General features: G+C 47.2%; 1 pseudogene; it reads left to right on the forward strand.

The window, feature by feature from the left end:
- Positions 1–692: 692 nt before the first annotated feature.
- The window catches only part of LOC117354967, a 136079-nt pseudogene continuing 111801 nt past the window's right edge, over positions 693–24970 (forward strand).

Consider the following 24970-nt stretch of genomic DNA (forward strand, 5'->3'; position numbering starts at 1 on the left):
GCTAAAAAGCACCTGGGAGAGGGAGTGAGAGATGGAAGGGAGAGGCAGAGTTTCTGGTACAGCAGATGCCATATGGAAGAGGCAAAGAGAATGCAGACAGTGAATGGCAAGAAGAGGAGGAAAGCAGAAACCAGATAACAAAAGGTAGAAAAAAAAATTATTTTTATTTTTTTTGCTTTAGGATAAAACAATATTGTAGCTGTGTTGATTAACATTTATAAACAAAGCCCTGCCAACTCAAGATCTCCTCTGGTTCAGCAGTCAGAACTCTGATTGTACAGAATATTAAACTAAGCTAAGCCTTAAGTTTATATACGCATCTCCATAAAGATATTGTTTCTTTTTATACTTTAATAAAATAAGTTCAGTATGAAACTATTTGAAGTTTGTGGGGATGGAATCAGATGGTTTACAGGGCCTGAGCTTGCACGGATGGAGATGGGAACAAATGTTCCGTCCCCTGACATTCTCTGTCTTCCCCTCCCTCCTTTAACTCCTCCCCTCCCTCCTTTAACTCCTCCTCTCCCTCCTTTAACTCCTCCTCTCCCTGCCCCAGAGTTATTCTGACCAATAAGAGCCAGAATGAGATAAAACTCCTCCCCCTCTCAGTGTTAGTGGGCGGAACCCTTTAAATTAGCCTTCTACACCAGTTCTTTTCTGACCAATCAGCACTGAAAGGGGTGGAGCCGAGTAGAAAACACCAGGACCCGGATGCTGCAAAGGATTCCCTCCCAGTAAGACTCTTAAAGCAGCCTCAGGGGCACAGAAACTTCTCTGCAAACGCCTTCGTATTCTAATGAGCTTTCCTTGTGACGCACGAAAGAGAACGCCCCGCCCCCATCTGCCATGAAATGGTTCCTGCGCTGGGTGTTGTACAGTACTCGCGTCTCTCGATCAGTGTGAAGCCCCGCCTCCCCTTTGTGACCTCATCAGCCTGCGCCCAACCAGACACGAGTCTCAGAGCCCCAAATCTCACTTCCTGTCCTTTTGTTCCTTTTTCCGACACTGCAAGAAATAAACCCTCGACCAGAGAAAGAGCCCCACATTCATTTCTAATCCTGCAAACTACAAAAGCAGAGAGCAAAATGCCTGCAGGAACTTCTGCCCAGGTGGGAAACTCCCCCAACTCCTTCTGCCCTGGGATGTTGCAGAGTCAGTCCTGGGGCTGAGGAAAATCACTTTGGGACCCCCCTGAGGGGAAGGAGAGAGAGATCAGGAGTCTCAAAGGGAGATTTTGGCTGTAACTGGTTTTTCCTGCTATAGTCCAGCTTTGGGACTGTCAATTATGTGGCTGCAAATTATATACACAGAGAAATCTCTTCCTCTGCCCTAATGAGAGCTCTCCTGAAATCTAACCCTCCTCTGGGGTTGTGTTACAAATATGTCCCTCTGTAATGCTCAGGTCTCCTGAAATGTAACCCTGTTCTGGGATTCTGTGTTATGTAATTGCAAATTATGTATACCTGGCATAATTTCCTCCTCCCCAATGAGCGCCAGCCCTGGGAGGCCTCTTTCTGAAAGTGCTGAGTGTGTTTCTGATTTGTATTTCAGATGCAGGTGACATTTGAGGAGGTCGCTGTCTCTTTCTCCCAGGAGGAGTGGGAGTATTTAGATGAAGAGCAGAAGGAGCTCTACAGGGAGGTGATGAAGGAGAATTATCAGACCCTGATCTCTTTAGGTAAGAGATAAAAATCACATGTTTATTAGCAATAGTGGGCCATCATTATAAGGATAATTTTGATTATGTTTCTCTCGTGTGATGAAAACAAATGAGACCATGAGATCTTGTTGTCCTTCATGTTGAGGGCTATAACTGGGCAGTGGTAGCATGTTGCACGGAAGGTGAGAAAAAGTTCAGTGTCTAATTATAACAGGAAATGGTAGAAGTTGCTTTAGAGCAGTGGTCTCAAACTCGCGGCCCGCCAGGTACTATTTCGAGGCCCTCGGTATGTTTATCATAATCACAAAAGTAAAATAAAACAGTTTCTTGATCATACAACTCTTTAGCTATAAATTACAATATTATTATTACAACAGCCAAATGGAAAGATTTTTAAACTATAGAGTTTTACCTCATGCAAAATTGTCATTTCTTTAATAAGACATTAACTATTTTTTTTTCCTGAGGCCCTCCAAGTACCTACAAATCCAAAATGTGGCCCTGCAAAGGGTTTGAGTTTGAGACCACTACTTTAGAGTAAATTTGTGGGCTGCTCGTCCCTTACAGAGGAGTGAAAGTAGGAAGCCAATCACCCAATTAACGCTAGATTTCTGGGACAAAGTGGGGGATGCACTGTTAGATGACAACTGCTATTCTGGATTGATGACCATTAGACGTAATCCAAAATTTGTGCTTGGGATTATGTTTAGGGAGTTTAACAGTTGGGAAGCAAAGTGGTCAAATGAATACAGACAAGGGAACTCCAAGGAAATTTGGAACTTGAGGGAACAGTATGGTCTGAAACTGCTACTTTGTATCCACTTTTTACAAGTGAGTATTATATAAAGAGTGACATGTTTAGGAAGCCACTAAAATTGAGGAAATCATGGAAAGGGAAGATGGGATAAAGGGATGAAGAAATGGACTATAAGGTACTCTAGAGAACTTATGTTACCATTTCTGAAGAGGGCAGATGGAAGATGTTGGAAGGACTACAAAGGTAATGGGGATTTTTATAATTTGTAGTGAACATGTAGTAAAGCCTGCAAGTATTGGTCTTCAGTAGTTAAAACGGGTTCAAGAGTGGGAAACGGGGCACAGACCGAGAAGACCAACTAAATATTGCAGGTTATTATCTTGTAGAAGCTAGAGCTGAGAAGGAACAAGTTCCGCTTTTAGGAGGGAGTGTTGAGGAAACTGCAGATCTCATGGATGGCTAAAATTGCAGCTGTGAAGCAACAGATCTAATTGAATCTTTAATTTAGGGACAGCACTATGTCTATTTAGGTTTAAGGTGATTTACAATGTAAAGAGACCATGTAGAAACATAGAAACATAGAAAGATGACGGCAGATAAGGGCCATATAGCCCATCAAGTCTGCCCACACTGTTTACCCACCCTCTTAAGTCTTCTGACCCCTTAAGTATACAGTGGTGCCTCGCATAACGAACGCCTCGCACAACGAACGCTGCACACAACGAACTTCATGTCTTGATTCACACAACGAACTTCACACAACGAACTTCGTTTCACACAACGAACTTCGTTTCACACAACGAAGTCGCCCGAGCTGCCGATGTATTGCATCCTTCCGCGCAGGCACTGCAGGCAGTCGTTAGTCACTGCGCTTAACTGCCCTCTCTCACTGTATACAGTCGTCCTTTTAAGATAAACTCAATATTTTTTATATATAATGGCTTCTAAAAAAAGCAGGAAGGTGATTTCTGTTGAAATGAAACGGGAAATAATCAGAAGGAGTGAATGTGGGGTAAAACAGTGTGACCTCGTCAAAGAGTTTGGCCTCAGCAAGACCACCATTTTCACCATTTTGACAAATTTATCTTTTTTTATGTCATCTTAGCATATTTTATGCTGCAGAACGAATTATTTTTTTTAACATGTATTGTTATGGGAAAACGCGTTTCACATAACGAACTTTTCGCATAACAAACTTGCTCCTGGAACGAATTAAGTTCGTTGTGTGAGGCACCACTGTAATTGTAATTATACTGTCACTCTACTGACCCACTCATTCAAGTCCTAGTGACCCTATCCCTTGGCATGACCTCGTAGGGATCCCACATAGGTATCCCATTTGTTCTTGAAGTCTGGGATGCTGCGTGCCTCGACCACCTGCACTGGAAGCTTGTTCCAATGCTCGATCACTCTCTCCGTGAAGAAATACTTCCTGGCGTCTCCACGAAACTTCCCTCCCCTGAGTTTGAGCGGATGTCCTCTTGTGGTCGAGGGTCCCCTGAGAAGAAAGATATCGTCTTCCACCTCGACCCGTCCCGTGATGTACTTAAATGTCTCAATCATGTCTCCCCTCTCCCTACGCTCTTCAAGAGTGTAGAGCTGCAATTTGCTCAGTCTTTCCTCGTACAGGAGACCCTTTAGCCCCGAGACCATCCTGGTGGCCATCCGTTGAACCGACTCAATTCTGAGCACATCCTTACGGTAATGTGGCCTCCAGAATTGCACACAGTACTCTAGATGAGGTCTCACCATGGCTCTGTACAATGGCATCATGACTTCAGGTTTCCTGTTGACGAAGCTTCTCTTGATACAACCTATCATCTGCCGTGCTTTAGATGAAGCCTTCTCCACTTGAGTGGCTGCTTTCATGTCAGCACTGATGATTACTCCTAAGTCTCGTTCTGCCGTAGTCCTGGTTAAAGTTTCTCCATTCAAGGTGTAAGTTCTGCAAGGATTTCCGTTGCCGAGATGCATGACCTTGCATTTCTTGGCGTTAAAGCCCAGCTGCCATATCAAGGACCAGCTTTCTAAAGTACGCAGGTCTTGCTCCATAGCATCCTGTAGATTATAGCTGTTTACTATATTGCATAGTTTGGCGTCATCAGCGAATAAGGTTACTTTGCCTTGAAGCCCTTGAGTCAGATCCCCAATGAATATGTTGAAGAGGAGTGGGCCCAGGACCGAACCCTGTGGCACTCCGCTAGTCACCTCTGACATTTTAGAGAGGATACCGTTAACTACCACCCTCTGAAGTCTGCCATTAAGCCAATCTTTAACCCATGCAGTTAGAGTCTCTCCTAATCCCATCGATTTCATCTTGTTCAGCAGCCTGCGGTGTGGGACGCTGTCGAACGCTTTGCTGAAGTCCAGGTATACGACGTCCAAGGACTCTCCTGAGTCCAGTTTTCTTGTTACCTAGTCAAAGAAGTTGATTAGATTTGACTGGCATGACCTACCCTTGGTGAATCCATGTTGGCTGGGATCTCGGAGATTTCCCTCGTTCAGGATCGTATCTAATTTATACTTAATTAGTGTTTCCATGAGTTTACACACTATTGAGGTGAGGCTTACCGGTCTATAGTTTGCAGCCTCAGCCTTGCAACCCTTTTTATGTAGAGGAACGACGTTGGCTGTTTTCCAGTCTAACGGAACTTTCCCCGTACTTAGTGAGAGATTGAAGAGCACTGCCAACGGTTCTGCCAGAACGTCTCTTAATTCTCTGAGCACTCTTGGGTGTAAGTTGTCCGGTCCCATGGCCTTGTTTACCTTTAGCCTTGCCAGTTCATTGTAAACGTCCCCAGGTGTAAACTCAAAATTCTGAAACGGGTCATCCACGTCTTGTTTTATCTTCAACTGTGGTCCGTGTCCCGGTGCTTCGCAGGTGAAGACTGAGCAGAAATATTCATTTAGTAGTTCTGCTTTTTCTGAATCTACCACCGTGTAGTTTCCGTCCGGTTGTCTAAGGCGTACTATACCGTCTGTGTTCCTTTTCCTATCACTGATATACCTAAAGAAGGATTTGTCCCCTTTTTTAATGTTCTTTGCCAGAGTTTCTTCCACTTGAAGTTTGGCCTCCCTAACTGCTGTTTTGACCACTGCAGATTTGGTCTTATATGCTACTTTAGTTTCTCTCCTCTGCGTACGTTTGTAGGAAAGAAATGCTTTTTTCTTCTCCTTAATGAGGTGCGAGATCTCTTCAGTGAACCATTGGGGTTTGTTGTTTCTTTGTCGTTTATCTACTGATTTTATGTAGCGATTAGTTGCTTCGTGTATGGATGATTTCAGGTACGACCACATAGTTTCCACATTGCCGGTCTCTGCTTGGTCCTGCAGCTTCTGATGAACGAAATCCCCCATGCGTGCGAAGTCGGTGCCCCGGAATTGGAGCACCTTTGTTTTTGTAATTGATTTAGGGGATCCTTTCCCAAGGTTGAACCATACCATGTTATGGTCGCTGGAGGCTAGCGTATCTCCTACCGAGACCTCTGAGACGCTTTCCCCGTTGGTGAGTACCAGGTCTAGGATCGCCTGGGCTCTAGTGGGTTCCGTTACCATCTGTCTGAGATGTACTCCTTTTATGGAGGTCAAAAGCCTCCTGCTGCTGCTGGTTGTTGCTGAAAATGTGTTCCAGTCTGCATCAGGTATGTTGAAGTCCCCAAGCAGTACAGTGTCACCCCGTAGAGTTATATTCTCTATGTCTTCAATTAATTCTGCGTCCATGTCTTCCGGTTGTCTTGGAGGTCTGTATACCACTCCAAGATACAGGCAATTTTTGCCACCTCTTGCCAGGTTTACCCAGAGGGATTCCCCGGTATACTTGACATCAGTGATCCTGGTGGTCTTGATGTCCTCTTTAATGTATAGTGCTACCCCTCCACCTAACCTGCCCTCTCTGTCCTGACGAAGTAAATTGTACCCCGGTATAGCCATATCCCACCCATGTGCGTCCGTGAACCAAGTTTCGGATATTGCCACCACGTCCAGGTTGGCATCCCTTATTTCAGTTTCCAGTTCTAGAATTTTATTGCCTAAACTGTGTGCATTAACATACATGGCCCTCCACATTTTGTGTTTGCTGAGTCCCTGTAAGGCTATTCCTGACTGAGTCTGTGTGGCTCCTAGAGAACTGTTTGCATATTGGGTCCTTACCTCGGAAACAGAGTGTCGACTCGTCCCATCAGGATAGTTCCTTTCCACATCAGTATATGAGTAAGTCCCCTCCCCCAACTTACCTAGTTTAAAGCCCTGCGAAGCAGGCTGGCTAGTCGGTGTCCGAAGACGTTCTTACCTCTGCTGGTCAAATGGAGTCCGTCTGGTCCCTGTAGTCCCTGCAGCGCCTCTCTATGATCCAGGAATCCGAAGTTCATATCTCGACACCATCCTTGTAGCCATTCGTTCGTTCTCCGGATGCGTTCATCTCTGGCTCTTCCCTTGCCTCTAACTGGGAGGATTGATGAGAAGACTACCTGCGCACTTGTCTGCTTCAGCCTCTCACCCAAGGCTCCGAAGTCTCTGGTGATGGTCTCTGGGGTGTTCCTGGCAGTGTCATTCGTACCTATATGGATAAGAAGCATAGGAAAATGGTCATGAGGTGTAAGTAGTTTACCCAGGCTGGTGGTGACGTCCCGTATTTTGGCTCCAGGCAGACAGCAAACCTCTCTTGAGTGAGCATCCGGTCTGCAGATTGGTCCCTCGGTGCCCCTCAGCATGGAGTCCCCAATGACTATAACTCTGCGCTTCTTCCGTTGTGGAGGGGGAAGTCGGTCAGCAGATGGGGTTGCGTGTTGGGCCTGCTCCTGTTCTTCGAGTTCTTCGTGTTGGGCCTGCTCCTGTACCTTGTCGGCGACTTCTTCCTGAAGAATCTGGAATCTATTCTTCAGGACGAGTTGAGGGGTTGATGTAGGGTTGGCCTGTTGGGAAGAAAAAGAAGAGGATGAAGAGATTGAAAAAAGGGGGGGGGATCTTCTATGTTTACCTGTGGAAGAGGTCACCAACTGCCAGGTGTCATTGCCGCCAGCCATTTCCTGTATCCCAAATGTTGGCTTTAAAGCTGATGATTTGGGTGTCTGGAGAATGGACTTGTCGTGGGTCTGCTCTGTAATTTGGGACAACTCCTGAACGACTCCGTCGATGTAGGCTTCATCCTCTCGGATGCTTCTCAGGCGAACCACCTCCTCCCTGAGGTTCCACAGTTCCTGCATGAGGGCTCCATCCAGTTGAGCAGCCTCCTCTGTCTGCGTGGAGACTGTAGTGTAGTGCCCGGGGGTGGATTCGGTCTGCACGGAGACCTCTGTCCACCGTCCTGAGTCCTCCTCCCTTTGTACGCCGTCCGTGATCTCTTCCAGGGTCCCCATGGTGGCTGGAATGCTGGATTTGATTGTAGCCTTGGCGCTTCTATTCCTCCCTGCCATTTCCAAGTTGCAAATTAGATCTGCCTGTCAGTAATTAGAAAAAGAAAAGAGAGTTAGGAAAATCCTACTGATAGCTAGTGCGAGATTATGAAAGATTTGGGTGTCTGAGAGAATACGAAGTTAGGAGCTGAGGGTATCTGAAAGGGTTGGTTGAGTGTGAGTGTGAGTTAGCTCTGCGTGCAGCTATCTGTAAGAATAGAGAGAGAAGAGAAGAATGACAACAGAAGAAAATAGCGTTTTGTTTTTTTTTGTTTTTGTTTTTTTTTTTTAGTTAGAAGGTTAGGATTCGCTGCTGGGCTGCCTGGGCTCCTTCCAAGGCTCCTACGCAAAGGCGATCTCGCTAAGGCGAGCGCCTTTGCCGCGCGCCGTTGGCTCCCCCCCTCTTAAGGGGGAGTCCGGGTGCCGATCCTACGGTCGCGGCTGGTGATGCGGGTGGGCGGAGCTTAATTTTGGCAAGGTAACCACTCAGATGGACTCCCCAGGGCAGGGTACTTCAAATTTATGCCTTATTTGCGACGGATGTCTGTCCGGTGAGAGACCGTGTTCAGGTGCGATGTGGAAGGGGGATGAAATTTCATCAGCCAATGTTCCCTCAACCCCTCAAAGGGGTTCTGATACCATTCCAGACAAGAAAGAGATGCCTTCTGCTCCATTGCCAGTGTTTGTGCCGCCTGTGTGAATCCCTCTGTTGCAGGATATACATAGAAACATAGAAAAATGACGGCAGAAAAGGGCCATAGCCCATCTAGTCTGCCCACACTAAAGATCCCCTTCCCTAAATTTATTCTCCCAGATATCCTATATGTCATCGAGTCTGCCTATTCCGATGACTCTCCCCCCACTATTACCCTCTTAGAGATCCCACATGCGCATCCCATTTATTCTTAAAATCTGGCATGCTGCTGGCCTTGACAACCTGCATAGGAAGTCTATTCCAATGATCAACCACTCTTTCGGTGAAGAAATACTTCCTGAAGTCGCCATGAAATTTCCCGCCCCTGATTTTTAGCGGATGCCTCCTTGTGGCCGAGGGTCCTTTAAGAAAGAAAATATCATCTTCCTTCTCGATACGACCGGTGATATACTTAAATGTCTCAATCATGTCTCCCCTCTCCCTATGCTCCTCAAGAGAGTACAGCCACAATTTATTCAGCCTCTCATCGTATGAGAGATCCTTGAGCCCTGAGACCATCCTGGTGGCCATACGCTGAACCGACTCGACTCTCAGTACATCTTTACGGTAGTGTGGCCTCCAGAACTGCACACAGTATTCCAGATGAGGTCTTACCATGGTTCTGTACAATGGCATAATGACCTCGGGCTTCTGGCTGACAAAACTTCTACGGATACAGCCCAACATTTGTCTAGCCTTGGATGAAGCCTTCTCCACTTGATTGGCAGCTTTCAGGTCCTCACTAATAATTACTCCTAAATCGCGCTCTGCTGTGGTCCTTGCTAAGGTCTCAACATTTAGGGTGTAATTTCTGCACGGATTTCTGCTGCCAAGGTGCATGACCTTACATTTCTTAGCGTTAAAGTTAAGTTGCCAAGTCGAGGACCAGCATTCCAACAAGAGTAAGTCTTGTGCCATATCGTCGGGCAAAGTGCTATTACCTACTATGTTACACAGTTTGGCGTCATCTGCGAATAATGTTATTTTACCTTGAAGCCCCTGAGCCAGGTCTCCTACGAACATGTTGAAAAGGATCGGGCCCAACACCGAGCCCTGCGGCACTCCACTGGCTACTACCGATGTTTTGGAGAGGGTGCCATTTACCACCACCCTCTGAATTCTACCACTTAGCCAGTCGTTGACCCATGCAGTTAGTGTTTCTCCTAATCCCAGTGATTTCATCTTGCTTAATAACTTACGGTGTGGAACGCTATCAAAAGCTTTACTGAAGTCCAAGTACACGATGTCTAAGGACTCTCCCAAATCCAGTTTTCTGGTGACCCAATCAAAGAAACTAATTAGATTGGATTGGCAGGACCTATCCTTGGTAAATCCGTGTTGGTGGGGATCCCGTAGATTCTCTTTGCTCAGAATCATATCTATTTCATGTTTAATTAGTGTCTCCATGAGTTTACACACTCTCGATATGAGACTCACCGGTCTGTAATTTGCAGCTTCTGTCCTGCAACCCTTTTTGTGCAGTGGAATGATGTCCGTTTTCCAGTCTAAGGGTACTCTTCCTGTACTTAGGGAGAGATTGAAGAGCACGGATAACGGTTCTGCTAGGACAGCACACAACTCTTTGAGCACCCTGGGGTGTAGATTGTCCGGTCCCATGGCCTTGTTCACCTTGAGTTTTGATAATCCATGGTAGACATCGCTGGGTGTAAATTCAAAATTCCGGAATGGGTCGTCCGAGCTTTGCCTTTTCCTCAACTGTGGACCGGATCCCGGTGCCTCGCAGGTGAAGACTGAGCAGAAGTATTCATTTAGAAGTTCTGCTTTATCGGAATCTGATTCAACGTAATTCCCTTCTGGTTTTCTAAGGCGTACTATCCCGTCAGTGTTTCTTTTTCTGTCGCTAACATACCTGAAGAAAGATTTGTCTCCTTTCTCAATGTTCTTTGCTAGATTTTCCTCTATTCGAAGTTTGGCCTCTCTGACTGTCGTTTTTACCGCTTTAGATCTAGCTATATACTCTGCTTTAGCCTCCCTTATCCCAGATTGTTTGTAGGAAATAAATGCTTTTTTCTTACTTTTGACGAGGTTCGAGATCTCCGTAGTAAACCATTGGGGTCTGTTGTTTCTTTGTTGTTTGCTCACTGTTTTTATGTAGCGGTTCGTTGCTTCGTGTAGGGTAGATTTCAGGGTTGACCACATCGCTTCCACGTCCTTGGTTTCAGCTTGGTTTTGCAGTGCCCCGTGGACGAAATCTGCCATGAGTTTGAAGTCAGTGCCCCGGAAGTTGAGTACCTTTGTTGACGTGTACGATCTAGTGTGACCATGTTGTTGTCGCTAGAGGCTAGCGTATTGCCTACCGAGACTTCCGAGACGCTCTCTCCGTTTGTGAGTACTAGGTCCAGTATCGCCTGATTCCTTGTGGGTTCTAATACCATTTGTTTAAGTTGTGCCCTCTTTATGGATGTTAATAGCCTTCTGCTGCCACTGGTTGTAGCAGAAAGTGTGTTCCAATCTACATCGGGCATGTTGAAGTCCCCTAACAGTACAGTGTCCCCTCGTAAAGTGATGTTCTCTATGTCCTTGATTAATTCCAAGTCCTTGTCTTCCAGTTGTCTTGGAGGCCTGTATACTACACCGAGGTACAGGCATTTTTCGGTACCTCTGGTCAGGTTCACCCAGAGGGATTCTCCGGTGTACTTGACATCTGTGATTCTGGTAGTTTTGATGTCTTCTTTAGTGTATAGCGCCACCTCCCCTCCTAACTTGCCCTCTCTGTCTTGACGAAGTAAGTAGTAACCCCGTATAGCCATATCCCACTCATGAGAGTCCGTGAACCATATTTCGGAAATCGCCACCACGTCAAGCTCAGCGTTCAGTATTTCCGTCTCCAGTTCCAGAATTTTGTTGCTTAAACTGTGTGCATTAACATACATAGCCCTCCATACTCTGGTCCCTCGGTGCCCTTCAGCATGGAGTCTCCAATGACTATTACCCTGCGCTTCTTCGGGGGTAGTGGATCAGATGTTCCCGGAACTGGAGTCGTGTGATGGGCATCGTCCTGATTCTCGTCGGCCGTTCCTTCCTGTAAGATCTGGAATCTGTTCCTCAGGGTGAGTTGTGGGGTTGATGTGAAGCTACCCTGTGTACGAGAAAAAGAAGAAGATGAAACTAAATAGGGGGGGGTCTTCTGCGCTTGCCTGTGGAAGAGGTTACTAGCTGCCAGGAGTTGGCGTTTCCAGCCATCTCCTGTACCCCAATCGTTGGTTTCAAAGCTGAAGGTTTGGGCGTCTCGAGGATGGACTTGTCATGCGCCTCCACGGTGATGTGGGACAGCTCCTGGACGACCTCATCGATGAATGCCTCATCCTCTCGGATGCTTCTCAAGCGTTTCACGTCCTCTCTCAGGTTCCATAGTTCCTGATATCAGGTGCAGGATCACGGCAGAGAGCACGTGCCGCTGAGAACCATGGGCAGCTGCAGGGATTGCTAAAACACCAACGAGCCTGCAGGCTGCTCTATTAGCGTTAAGGAGGTAAGAGCAGGGAAGGTGCAGGCTTCGGGGGAGCAGGTGTTCGTTCGCAGCGGAGAGGAGGAAAAGAGTGCCTTAGGCGGGGGGGAGCAGGCCTTCGGGGGGGAGCTGGCATTTGCGGTGGATAGGAGGAAAAGAGTGCCTTCGTGGCAGGGGTGAGCAGGCCTTCATGGAGGGAGCAGGCCTTCGGGGTGGGGAGGAAGAGAGAAAGTGCCTTCGTGGGGGGAGCAGGCCTTCGTGGGGGGAACAGGTCTTCGCGGCGGCGAGCAGGCCTTCAGGGCAGGGAGGCAGGCCTGTGCAGAGGGAGGAGGAGGAAGAGTTCCTTTGGAAGTGGGGTGGCAGGCCTGTGCAGAGGGAGGAGGAGGAAGGAGTAAAAGAAGGGAGGGGAGATGCCAGACCTGGGGTGGGGTGAAGGGAAGGGAAGAAAGAGACCAAACTAAAAAGATGGGGAGGAAAGCAGAGAAGAGGTGCTGGACTAATGGGGAGAGAGGGAGAGAGAAATGCAAGACCAAAAGGGGGAAGGGTACAAGAGGGACAGAATCAGATTCTGCTCCAAAGTAGGTGGGCAGGGTGCAGGATGGCAGGAGAGATAGTAGGAGATAGCCTGTACCTGGGGAAAGGGATACAGGAGGTAAAGAAGAGAGAAAGAAGAAGCTGGATATGGGGAGAGATAAAAGGCTGGGCATGGAAGGAGCATAGGAACAAGGACACAAGGGGGACAGTACTGGAGAGGAGAATAGGGACACAGAAGAGAGATGCTGGATGAAAGGGTAGATGAGAAAAGGAGAGATGGTGTATCTGTGGATGGTGGGGTCCATCTCTGCAGCTGCGGGGTGATGGAGATGAACAAATGGAAAGATGCCAGACCTCCGGGGGAGGAAAGGGAAACAGAAGGGGAGGACATTGATGGAAGATGGATGGTTAGCACGGAGAAAGAAGGAGAGTCTGATCAGAAGACAACCAGAGCAACATGGGACCAACAAGATTTGAAAAATGACCAGACAACAAAAGGTAGAAAAATAATTTTATTTTCTGTTTTGTGATTACAATATGTCATATTTGAAATGTGTATCCTTCTAGAGCTGGTGTTGGACCGCAAACGTGAGCTAGGATTTAATAGAGAGGAAAAGTATATTTTGTTTGCTTATTTTGTTTACCCCACAGGACCAGTGTGAGTAGGAGAGGGCAAAAGGGGTGAAGAGGCTATAAAATAAACCCACCAGGATGTATGGAAAAAAAAACACCCAATTGGGCAGGAAAATCGAATCGAAAAATTGATTCAATAGGCTGAATCGAATTGAAATTTTTTTTTCTTGAATCGGGCAGCATTAATTCAGGGATTCCTCTTCTGAGGTGACCCTGAGAAGGTTACCCTTCAGATGGCAACTGCTGTTTGGCAAAGGTGTGGATGACCTGATGGCAAACGTGCAGAATCAGAAGCCCAAGGCCTTGCTGGATAATTGACCCCTGTCTTCTAGGGTTCAGGGCGCTCTAGCTTTTGTCACCCCAGATGCTCATGTCAGTACTTTGGGGGTCCACAGGGCAGTGCTCTGCCCCAGTAGGCAGTCAGAGATTCAGGGATTCCCGTCATCAGCAGCCATCAGGGAGTTGTCCCGCAGTGCCTTCCAAGAAGCAATTCTGACGCCAGGCTGAACCCCCAAGGATCGGGCATCAGTTTTCAGAATTTCTAGTGGAATGGCAGGCCATTACCTCAGACTGCTAGATTCTGGATTCCTCCGGGATTGGCTACAAGCTGGAATTCTGCCATCCTCTGCCTGAGTTTTTCCTGGATTCCCCGGCCTGGTAGTATCTTCAGGTCCATTGTGGAAATGATCGATGTGATTCCTAGGTCCAGAGCCCACCTGTGCCTGCTGCAGAGCACCTGATTGCCTGCTGGAGTCCACAGTGGGATTCATTGCAGGTTTACCTCCCATTTATGGTGAAGGCTTGGAGCACTCTAGCCTGGTGGTTGTGCCCACCTTCTCCTTCCAGGGGGCTCCCACTTCAAATCTCTGAGTGGGTAATCCTGACGACGGACGCCAGCCTCATTAGCTGGGGTGCTGTATGCCTGGACAACCCGGTTCAGGGTTGTTGGTCACTCTCTGAGCAGAAGTGTCGATCAGTCGCTTGGAGCTTCAGGTGAATAGACTGGCTCTCCGCTTCGAGCAGTGCCTCTGGGATCAAGCTATGAGGGTCTTCTCGGACAATGTCGCTGCAGTGGCTTATATCAGTCATCAAGAGGGGATGCACCTGAAGTGAAGGCTTAGATGCACTAGTCCAGCCCTGGCCACGGGGAGGGTCTTCTCTACCTTCCCGCCCTGGCCCATGATAGGCTGTCTGTTGAGATTTATTGCGGTCCACCTAGGCCAGGTAGTCCTTGTGGCGCCCATCTGGCTGAGACGCCTGTGGTATGCCAACCAGCTGGACTAGTGACTTAGGCTCCCTTGTCATCAACAACTGCTCACACAGGGCCTGATTGTGCTTCAGGAGCCGGACTGCTTACGGTTTGGCTATTGATCAAATGATTGTAGTTTGCTTGGGATATTCTTTGGCCGTGATTCCTACTCTTCTGGGGAGCCGGCGGAAATCCACCTTGGTGGCCTATGCGAAGGCTTGGAGATGCTGTTAAATGTGGTACACCCAGGACAGATGGACCCCTCCATTCCGTTGATCCCACAGATACTGGAGTTTCTTCAGGACGGACTGACTAAAGAGCTGGTTGTGGCTTCCCTTTGAATCCAGCTTCCTGGTCTCTTCTGCATCAGACCGCAGCTTCTGCGGGTCTCCTTGGCCGCCCATCCAGACAACGTCCTTTTTTGCGTGGTGCACTGTGGCTGCAGCCTCTGCTTTGTTTGCTCTGTCCGATCTGAAATCTCAATTTGGGCCTTCGGTCTCTAACACGTCCACCCTTTGAGCCCCTAGACCAGGGGTGGGTAACTCGGGTCATTGAGGGCCAGAATCCAGGCAGGTTTTCAGGATTTCCCCAATGAATATGCATGAGATCTATTTGCATGCACTGCTTTCAAACCTGAAAAGCAGACTGGATTCCGGCCCTCGAGAACCGGAGTTGCCAACCCTTTCCCTAGACCATTCCTCCCTGTTGTATCTTGCCATCAAGACAGTTTTACTGGTGGCCATTATTTCAGATCGCCAGGTGTTTGAACTTCAGGCTCAATCTTTGCCATGATCCTTTTCTTAAGAACATGGATTCTGGTGTGTTTCTGTGCACTGTTCCCTCGTTTCTTCCGAAGGTTGATTCAGCCTTTCACATCAACCAGGAGGTTTGGTTCCCATCCTTTACCTTTTCTGGGTCTCAGGAGCGGGACCAGGTGTTGCAGTCACTGGACGTGCACAGGGTTTTGTTAGGCTACCTGGAGGTCACAAATTATTTGGGTCTCCAATTATTTGTTTGCTGTGGTGGGTCTGGCCTGCAGGGGCAGGTCGGCGTCTAAGGCTATTTTTTCTAGATGGATTTGTAGAGCTATTTCTTCTGCCTACATTGCAGCCGGCAAGAAGCCCCCTCTTTCTGTGCAGGCTTATTCTACTAGAGGCACATCCTCGTCTTTTACTGAATCATCAGGTGATTTCTTTGGAGGATATTGCGGACTGCTACCTGGTCTTCGCTGCAAACTTTCACCATGTTTTATAGGATTGATGTGGCAGCCAAGCAGGATGCTGTTTTTGGTTTCTCTGTTTTAGCAGCGGTCTCATCAGTCCCACCCTGATTTTATGGGACAGCGCTGTTACAACATGCTTGTCCAGGAATAAAGTGGGATTTTACAAGAACGAAAGATTAGGTTCTTACCTTTACTAATCTTCTTTCTTGTAAATCCTACACTTTATTCCTGCAACCTGCCCAGGACATTGCTGATTCACCAATCATTTGCCTTGACCAGTACTGGTAAGCTGAATTTCTGACCAGCCTTTTGAAGAATGCCATCTGACTATGTTTAGCACTTTGCTCTGTGGTTTCTAGTATCCCTTTCATCAGTGCAGGGGAGGGGCTGAAGACTCTGAATAATTGAGGCCTCCTATAAGTTGTCTGGTGAGTATGGATAAACAAAACCACTTGTCAAGGAATAAAGTGTGGATTTACAAGAAAGAAGATTAATAAAGGTAAGAACCTAATCTTTCATTGCAATCGCACCTGTGAGTCTATCTTAATAACAGAAAACTCAGCTTTAGACACTCTGACATTAGGTTCTGCTAGCTTTACTGGAGACTGATTAACAAAGCATACTGCTAGACACCTCTAGCGGTGGAAAGGGCATAGTATGTCCAGTTTGCTCATGCTATTCACATTCCCCAAACTTTTGGGTAGCATCTCATATTAAAAATCTCTGAAGCATCCACAGGTTATAGAGGCAGACAGGAGCCCAGGACAAAGATACGGTAAATACTGGTATTTTCCACACTAGCAGACTATTCACATCTCAGGTTCCGATTGGTGGTGATTTTTCACTTTGTATCTGATGAAAGTCTCATCTACAGTATTGATAGGATACAGGTTGCAAAAAGATGCCAAGAAATAACCTAATTAAAATGGAAAAGTAATCCTTACTGCACTAGTTGAAGATAATCTCTGAAATTCTGATTGTTTGCTGGAAAAATTTCTTTGGAGAAAGATGTGGAAAAATGATTTTAGCTTCCTGCCCTTTCTCTATGATCATATCAGTCTGAGTATTGTAACCAGACAGACTTCGTGCCTGACCTGGTTCCAGTTAGTGTTTCTACTAAGACTCCCAGCAAAACCCGGAAGAGAGTAGGTAAAAGCTGTCCTAGTGAGGATCTGGCTGATTCTCAGGCTGACCACCAGAGGGAGCCTGAGTTTCCCAATAGTTCCCTAGACCAGCAATATCCAGGGCACCACAGGAGGAGCTCTAGAGCTGCCTTGAGGACTGCTGAATCAGCCAGGCTAGGGCGTTGCCCAATCAGTATAAAACCAGCAGCTGTGTACAAGCAAGGAAGCAGGTTAGGGAGAAGGTTGGGACCTTTCCTCCCTGAGAGTCTCCTTGGGCCAGGCAAGAGCGAACCAGTTACACCCATGGAGGTGCAAGAGTCTGGAGATGTCCTGGCAGAATCTGTAGCTGAGCTGGAACTTCCAATGGAGACTAACAACCTGCCAGAAGAAATGAGCTTGGCTGAGGAAGCCATGGAAGTTGGTTTGTCCACCAGCTGTACCTGCTAACCATTGAAGAAACAGTGAGTGCATTTTGTTCAGCTTTCTTTGTTTGAGAGACTGTTTGAATGAAGCTGAACCTTGGAGGACTTTCTTTTTTACTGTTTTGCATTTTGGTTGAAGCTGATAGTGCCTGAACTGAGGGAGAGGTTTGCTATTATCTGGGAGGGAAAATTTGAAGCAATTATAGGCTGACATTAAAGCAAACCTGAGGCACTCTCCTTTTCCTGGCAGTGCAATGCTTGGCTGCCAGAGGCTTCCTTTTGGAGCACTAACAATAGGGTTCCCAGTGCCTTTTGCCCTATTGTGTTCTGCAGTGTTTAGAAGGAACTAAAATACCCAGTGGGGTGAAGAAAAAAGAAAGTATTCTTTTTGTTTTTTTTATTATTTATGTTTGGACTGTTCATTACTCTGCTTAGTGAACTTGGACTGAAGATAGCACTTACCTGTTTTGGAGTAGGACTTCTAATAAGCCTGCCCTTATTACGTTGAGGAAAATAAAACCTGAATTTTCTTTTACTGTTCATGCTGAAGAATTGTGGTTTATTTTTGCTTTTACTCTTGGTGTCAGTCCATGCCTGCAGGGTGACTCCAGGCCGGGTCACACGCAGGTGTTGTTGTGTGTGTAACCACTGTGAGGTGCTGTGGAGGCTCGTTCAGGCCACAGACCCGGTTACACATATTTGGTATCAGGAGTGGGATTGTGCACCTCCTGCAGGCGACACCAAGGTACTGCAATTTTGAAAAAAAAAAAAAAAAAAATATAAAGTTTTCTTTTGGTGCCATTTTGAACTTGTGCTGGAAAGGCATATTTGACTATCCTTTATTTTTGTAATTGGACTATTGAACTATTGACCAATTGTTTGTTTGAAAAATCCTAATTTTTGTTGGAGTACTTTATTGGAAGAGGTTCCTGTTACCTATTCGGAGGAGGAGTTTCCCACCGGAAGGCGGAACCAGGAAAAAGACTACAGCATATCCTGTGGAGGAGTGCAGCGAGGAGCTCAGTTGGAGTTCGGAGGTGGAAAGAACCGGACCAGAGTTCCAGACCCGAGTTCCAGTTCGGGACCCGAATTTCAGAGGGGCAAGCCGTGCGGAGAACGACTGGAGGCCAAGGAGGCCTAAACACCAAAGGCGCAGACTCACCAGTGCTATCGGTAAGAGTACCTAGGCTGGGGGGTCTGGTAAAGGGGAGGAACACGCTTACCAAGCGGCCACACTTGGGTTCCTTTTCTTTTTGTTTGCCTTTCAGGTCCGGATGATGGAGCAGGCCCAGATCCTAGCCACACTTGCCGGCGAGCGACAGCGCCAGTGTGATGATTTGAAATCCATTCTGAAGTCAAGCGAGGAACGCTGGCAGGCGAATCAGGAAGCAATGATGCGGCAACATGGGGAACTTATTTCCACAATGCAGGACCAGGCCAAAGCATTTTCACAGATTCTCCAACAGACTGTTATGCATCCTGGAGGACAGACATTACCAACTGTTTCTGTTCCAGCACCGGTAGGACCTAATCCTTTATTGCATTTGAACTTATGCAAGATAGCACCTGGGGATGCACCGGACGATTTTCTTAATTCTTTTGAAAGAATTGCTGTGGCTGCTGGGTGGCCTCCAGAGCAATGGGTGTACCGGTTGCTGCCCTGCCTGGCCGGGGAGACTCTAGCGGCATTCCAGACCCTAGGGCCCGAGCTTGCCAATAGCTACCCTGTAGTAAAAGCCCATATATTGGATTTCTTAGGCTTCACCACCGAACACTACAGACAAAAGTTCAGGGCAACCACAATGCTTCATACAGAACGGCCTAAAGCGTTGCTTCAGCGTATTACCAAACTGGCTGAAAAATGGCTGCAGCCAGTTCTGAATGATGCCAGGGCTTTATTCACTGAAATAGTGAGGGAACAACTATTAGAAGCTGTCCCAAAGAACATCAGGTCCTGGATTAAGAGACAGAACTGCAAGACTTTAGGACAAGTTCTGGAAGTGGCTGAAGCATTTATAGATGCCCAAGAACCTTCAGGAGAGAATATGAGTCCCTTAGCTGACCACACACCTAGATCGAACCCACGGGAGTTAGGCAAAGGTTGGGGTAAGAAGCCGCAGGTTAAGGATCCCTGTGGTCCAAGTCCTAAACCTAACACTCAGGGTGGGGACAGAAGGTGTTACAAGTGTGGAAAGCAGGGACACACACAACAGTTTTGTAGGGTCTCTTACCCCGAAGTTAAAACCAGGGTTCCAAATAAGCAGGCCCAGGTTTACAAGGAGAAAGAACCAACGGCCCATCAGAGCATGTTAGGGTCAAAGGCTACAGGAAACGGGGGTGAGGTTAAATACCTCGTCAATGTATCAGTAGGGGGCCAGGTGGTGAAGGCGTTGGTGGATACAGGGGCAGATCAGTCCATGATGGCTGTTCCATTCTGGAAAAGGATCTTCCCTGGGGAAAAAGAGTCATTTGGGGCAGGCAAAGTGGTGATCAAATGCATCCACGGAGACAGTGCTCACTATACTCTTAGGCCAACTACTCTCCTGCATAAGGACCGTGTATACAAAGTTCCGATGGCCTTGATTCCCGGGGTCCCCTATGAAATAGTGTTGGGTCAGGATTGGGCCGGGTTAGAGGACTGTTTGCAAACTAAGCAGGGGTTGGTTAACACCCGTTCTCAAGGAAGGCCTAGCCTGGAGCCTGAGACCCCGTTGGGAAAAGTTTTTCCCTTTAAAAAAGGAGTGATTAGACCGGCGGCGCAGACACAGGCTAGGGCCTCCAGAGCACAGAAAAGAAGACAGCAACAGCAGAGGGCCCAGAATCTTAGACAAACTGAGCGAAGGAAAGAATTTCCCAGTCTTCCGCAGGAAATTAGCAATACCTTCCCCACGTTTGCCCAAGAACAGAAGGCTGATCCTTCATTGAGGGAACTGTGGCTTCAAGCTACAGGACCCCAATCTGCTGGATCAGGCTTGAGAGTTATACGTGGCCTCCTGTATAAAGAAAGAGCTGGCACTTCAGACCAGGACGGAGGAGGGGAACAGTTAGTGGTTCCCAAGGGATTTAGGAAGGCCATCTTACAAACTGCCCATGACTCACCCCTCGCAGGACATAAAGGGATTCAGGCCACGCAGGTACAGGTACAGCGAAGGTTCTACTGGCCTGGGTGGAGGCAAGAAATTGAGGATTTTTGTAAATCCTGTCCCACCTGCCAAAGGCTGGCTTTGAGCAAACCCGCACGGGCGCCTCTTGTCCCTATACCTGTGGTGGAAGAACCTCTCTCGCGGTTAGCCATGGACATTGTAGGGCCATTGGAAAAGACCCCTAGGGGGTACCAATTCATTTTTGTGGTGATGGATGTGGCCACCAGATTTCCTTGGGCTTTTCCTTTGCGGAAGACCACCTCGGGGGTATTAATGAAGGAACTTATGGGGTTATTCTCTACTATAGGTTTTCCGAGGGAAGTCCTTTCGGATCGGGGAAGCAATTTCTTGTCCAGGGAGATGGAGGAATTCTGGAAAGGACTCGGGGTGAGGCATATCCGAACCTCTGCCTATCACCCTCAGGCCAATGGCTTAGTCGAGAGGTTTAATCAATCTCTAAAGCATATGTTAAAGAAGGGATTAGAAGACAATTTGAGAGATTGGGACCTGTTCATTCCCTTTGTGTTATTTGCTGCTAGGGAGAAAGTACAGGACTCTCTGGGGGTTAGTCCCTTTGAATTATTGTATGGGCGGTCTCCCAGGGGCCTTCTAGATGTGATTAAGGAGGGTTGGGACCCCCCCGAAGAGACAGGAACAAATATTATTTCTTACCTGTCTCAGGTAAAGAAAAGGCTGGCGCAAGTGTCCAAATTGGGACGGGAAAACCTCGAGTGGGCTCAGAAGAAGCAAAAAGTCTATTATGACCGGGGAGCTAAAGAACGCCAATTCTCGGTAGGGGACAGGGTATTAATATTGGTGCCCTCAGACCCTCATAAATTTCTAGCCCATTGGAAAGGTCCCGCCACGATCATGGGGAAAGCAGGTCCAGTGAGTTATAGAGTTAAGGAGGAGCAAGGCCGGGTACAAACGTATCACGTCAACCTTCTAAAGGCCTGGAAGGATAGGGAAGCCTTAGCTCTTATAGCTCAGCGTTGCCAAGAGGACGATCTAGGACCCCAGATAGCGGACTTGGCACAGACTGAAAAGGTTAATGTAGGGAAAGAGTTGTCTGAATCACAGTCTCGTCAAGTACAGACACTCGTTGGCCAATTCTCTGATGTATTTTCATCGGTCCCAGGACGTACTAAGGGGGTTACACACGACATCATTACCAGTCCTGGTAAAATAGTCCGAGTGAGGCCTTACCGCCTCTCGGAGGAAAAGAAGAAACTGGTTTGTGAACTAGTTCAAGAAATGCTCTCCCTAGGGGTTATTGAGCCTTCACAAAGCCCCTGGTGCAGCCCCATAGTTATCGTCCCAAAGGCAGATGGATCTCCTAGGTTTTGCATCGACTTCAGACAGGTCAACGAGGTGTCACAATTCGATGCTTTTCCCATGCCAAGAGTAGACGAATTACTTGATAAATTAGGTCAGGCACAGTATCTTTCCACTATCGACCTGACTAAAGGGTATTGGCAGATTCCATTGACCCATAGTGCTAAACCCAAAACTGCCTTTAGCACCCCGTATGGGCTATACCAATTCACCCGCATGCCGTTTGGACTGCATGGTGCAGCTGCGACTTGTCAGCGGGCAGTAAATGAAGTCTTAAGGGGTCACCATGCTTACGCTGAGGCCTACCTGGATGATGTGGTAATATACTCATCTTCGTGGCAATCTCATGTGGAGCATGTTAGAGCAGTGTTGGAAGCTTTAAGGAAGGCAGGCTTCACTGTTAACCCGAAAAAGTGTTTTCTGGGCCAGCGAGAGGTCAGGTACTTGGGATACACAGTGGGCCGCGGACAGGTAAAACCTTTGATTGATAAGGTAAAGTGTATCCAGGAGTATCCTCGGCCTGGCACAAAAAAACAGTTGCGAGGGTTTTTGGGCCTATTGGGGTATTATAGGAGATTTATACCTGACTTTGCCACCAGGGCCACCCCTCTTACCAATATGTTAAGAAAGGACGTTCCGGATGTGTTGCACTGGGAGGAGGAAGGGGTGAAAGCGTTTATGGATTTGAAAGATAGTCTGTGTAGGCAGCCAGTATTGGCAGCCATTGATTTCAGCAGACCCCTTGTCCTCCAGACTGACGCATCTGGATGTGGATTGGGAGCGGTACTCAGCCAGGAGAGTCAGGGCATAGAGCACCCTGTCCTATATTTGAGCCGTAAGTTACATCCCAACGAGAGAAATTATGCAGTGGTAGAACTAGAGTGCTTAGCTGCAAAGTGGGCCATGCAGACACTTGAACACTATCTAGGAGAAAAGCACTTTACGTTAGTAACTGACCATGCAGCTCTTAAATGGTTAGGTACCATGCGGAACAACAACGCTCGCCTTACTCGCTGGTACTTAACCTTACAAACTTTCAGATTCTCTGTGGTTCATCGCCCAGGGAGTCTGAATACTAATGTTGATGCTCTGTCACGCATCCCTGAAAATTTGAGTCGACCCCATGCTTATAGGGATAAGCATCATTTAAGGGAGGGGGTATGTAACCAGACAGACTTCGTGCCTGACCTGGTTCCAGTTAGTGTTTCTACTAAGACTCCCAGCAAAACCCGGAAGAGAGTAGGTAAAAGCTGTCCTAGTGAGGATCTGGCTGATTCTCAGGCTGACCACCAGAGGGAGCCTGAGTTTCCCAATAGTTCCCTAGACCAGCAATATCCAGGGCACCACAGGAGGAGCTCTAGAGCTGCCTTGAGGACTGCTGAATCAGCCAGGCTAGGGCGTTGCCCAATCAGTATAAAACCAGCAGCTGTGTACAAGCAAGGAAGCAGGTTAGGGAGAAGGTTGGGACCTTTCCTCCCTGAGAGTCTCCTTGGGCCAGGCAAGAGCGAACCAGTTACACCCATGGAGGTGCAAGAGTCTGGAGATGTCCTGGCAGAATCTGTAGCTGAGCTGGAACTTCCAATGGAGACTAACAACCTGCCAGAAGAAATGAGCTTGGCTGAGGAAGCCATGGAAGTTGGTTTGTCCACCAGCTGTACCTGCTAACCATTGAAGAAACAGTGAGTGCATTTTGTTCAGCTTTCTTTGTTTGAGAGACTGTTTGAATGAAGCTGAACCTTGGAGGACTTTCTTTTTTACTGTTTTGCATTTTGGTTGAAGCTGATAGTGCCTGAACTGAGGGAGAGGTTTGCTATTATCTGGGAGGGAAAATTTGAAGCAATTATAGGCTGACATTAAAGCAAACCTGAGGCACTCTCCTTTTCCTGGCAGTGCAATGCTTGGCTGCCAGAGGCTTCCTTTTGGAGCACTAACAATAGGGTTCCCAGTGCCTTTTGCCCTATTGTGTTCTGCAGTGTTTAGAAGGAACTAAAATACCCAGTGGGGTGAAGAAAAAAGAAAGTATTCTTTTTGTTTTTTTTATTATTTATGTTTGGACTGTTCATTACTCTGCTTAGTGAACTTGGACTGAAGATAGCACTTACCTGTTTTGGAGTAGGACTTCTAATAAGCCTGCCCTTATTACGTTGAGGAAAATAAAACCTGAATTTTCTTTTACTGTTCATGCTGAAGAATTGTGGTTTATTTTTGCTTTTACTCTTGGTGTCAGTCCATGCCTGCAGGGTGACTCCAGGCCGGGTCACACGCAGGTGTTGTTGTGTGTGTAACCACTGTGAGGTGCTGTGGAGGCTCGTTCAGGCCACAGACCCGGTTACAGTATTCTCAGAGAGTTTGTTTTACCTTATTCTAGATGTTCTGGTGTGAACAAGGAGACCTGCATGTTTTATAAGTGTTGAAGAAGTTTGCATATATTGAAATGAGGTGATAATACATTGAACTATTTAGAGTGGGATTAAAGATGAGTAAAGAGGATTTATGTTAGTTTTTATGAGGTATAATAATTTTGAGAAAATTAATTTAATGCAATTTTCTTACCCCAGCAGCAGGTTCTCTATCCGTCACCCCTAAGATTATATCCCACATCGAACGAGGGGAAGAGCCATACATCAGGGGTGAGCCTGGATCAGAGGAAAGAGAAATTGGGAAAAGCAGCTCCCCAGGTGAGTGGAGTAATAAGAGGGACCGGGGTAAAAATGTCTAATCTAATCTAAACTTCCATTTGTGTGTCGCACATACTTATACAGGCTCAAGGCGACAGATCAAGGAGGAAGGGGGAAAGTTGTAGGGAAGGGGGGTATGGAGAAATAAGAGAGGAAACCCAGAAGTAGGGGGGAGTTATACAGAAACTAAGACAGTTAGTTGTCAAAGAGGTGAGTCTTCAGGTTTTTTCTGAATGTAGTGAGTTTGTCTCTGTCCTAATAACTTCTGGTAGGTCATTCCAGGTTTTTACACCCAGATAAGTTAGCATAGAGTGGAAAATTTGCTTGTAGTGGAGGTTTTTTGTGAATGGTAGATTTAGTTGGATTCTGTTAAGGATTCTTTTTGAAGTCGACCAAACATTAGAGAATAATTGAATGAGAGGGGCAGCTGAGTTTCCATATAGAATCTGGTGTAGGATACAAGACGATTTGAAAATTATTCGGCCGGCTGCTCACGCTGGCATTGGCTTGACCTCTGATGTCACTTCTGGTCCCGCAACCTGGAAAGTGATTTCAGATGGAGCCTGGCCAGCATGAGCAGCAGGCTAGAGTAGTTGCTCGGCCTGGCGAAGATTTTAGAGAAAGACGGTGTCGGTGCCCCCACCAAGACAGCGCCTAGGA

Source organism: Geotrypetes seraphini, chromosome 2 (genome assembly GCF_902459505.1).
Source record: "Geotrypetes seraphini chromosome 2, aGeoSer1.1, whole genome shotgun sequence".
Taxonomy (NCBI): domain Eukaryota; kingdom Metazoa; phylum Chordata; class Amphibia; order Gymnophiona; family Dermophiidae; genus Geotrypetes; species Geotrypetes seraphini.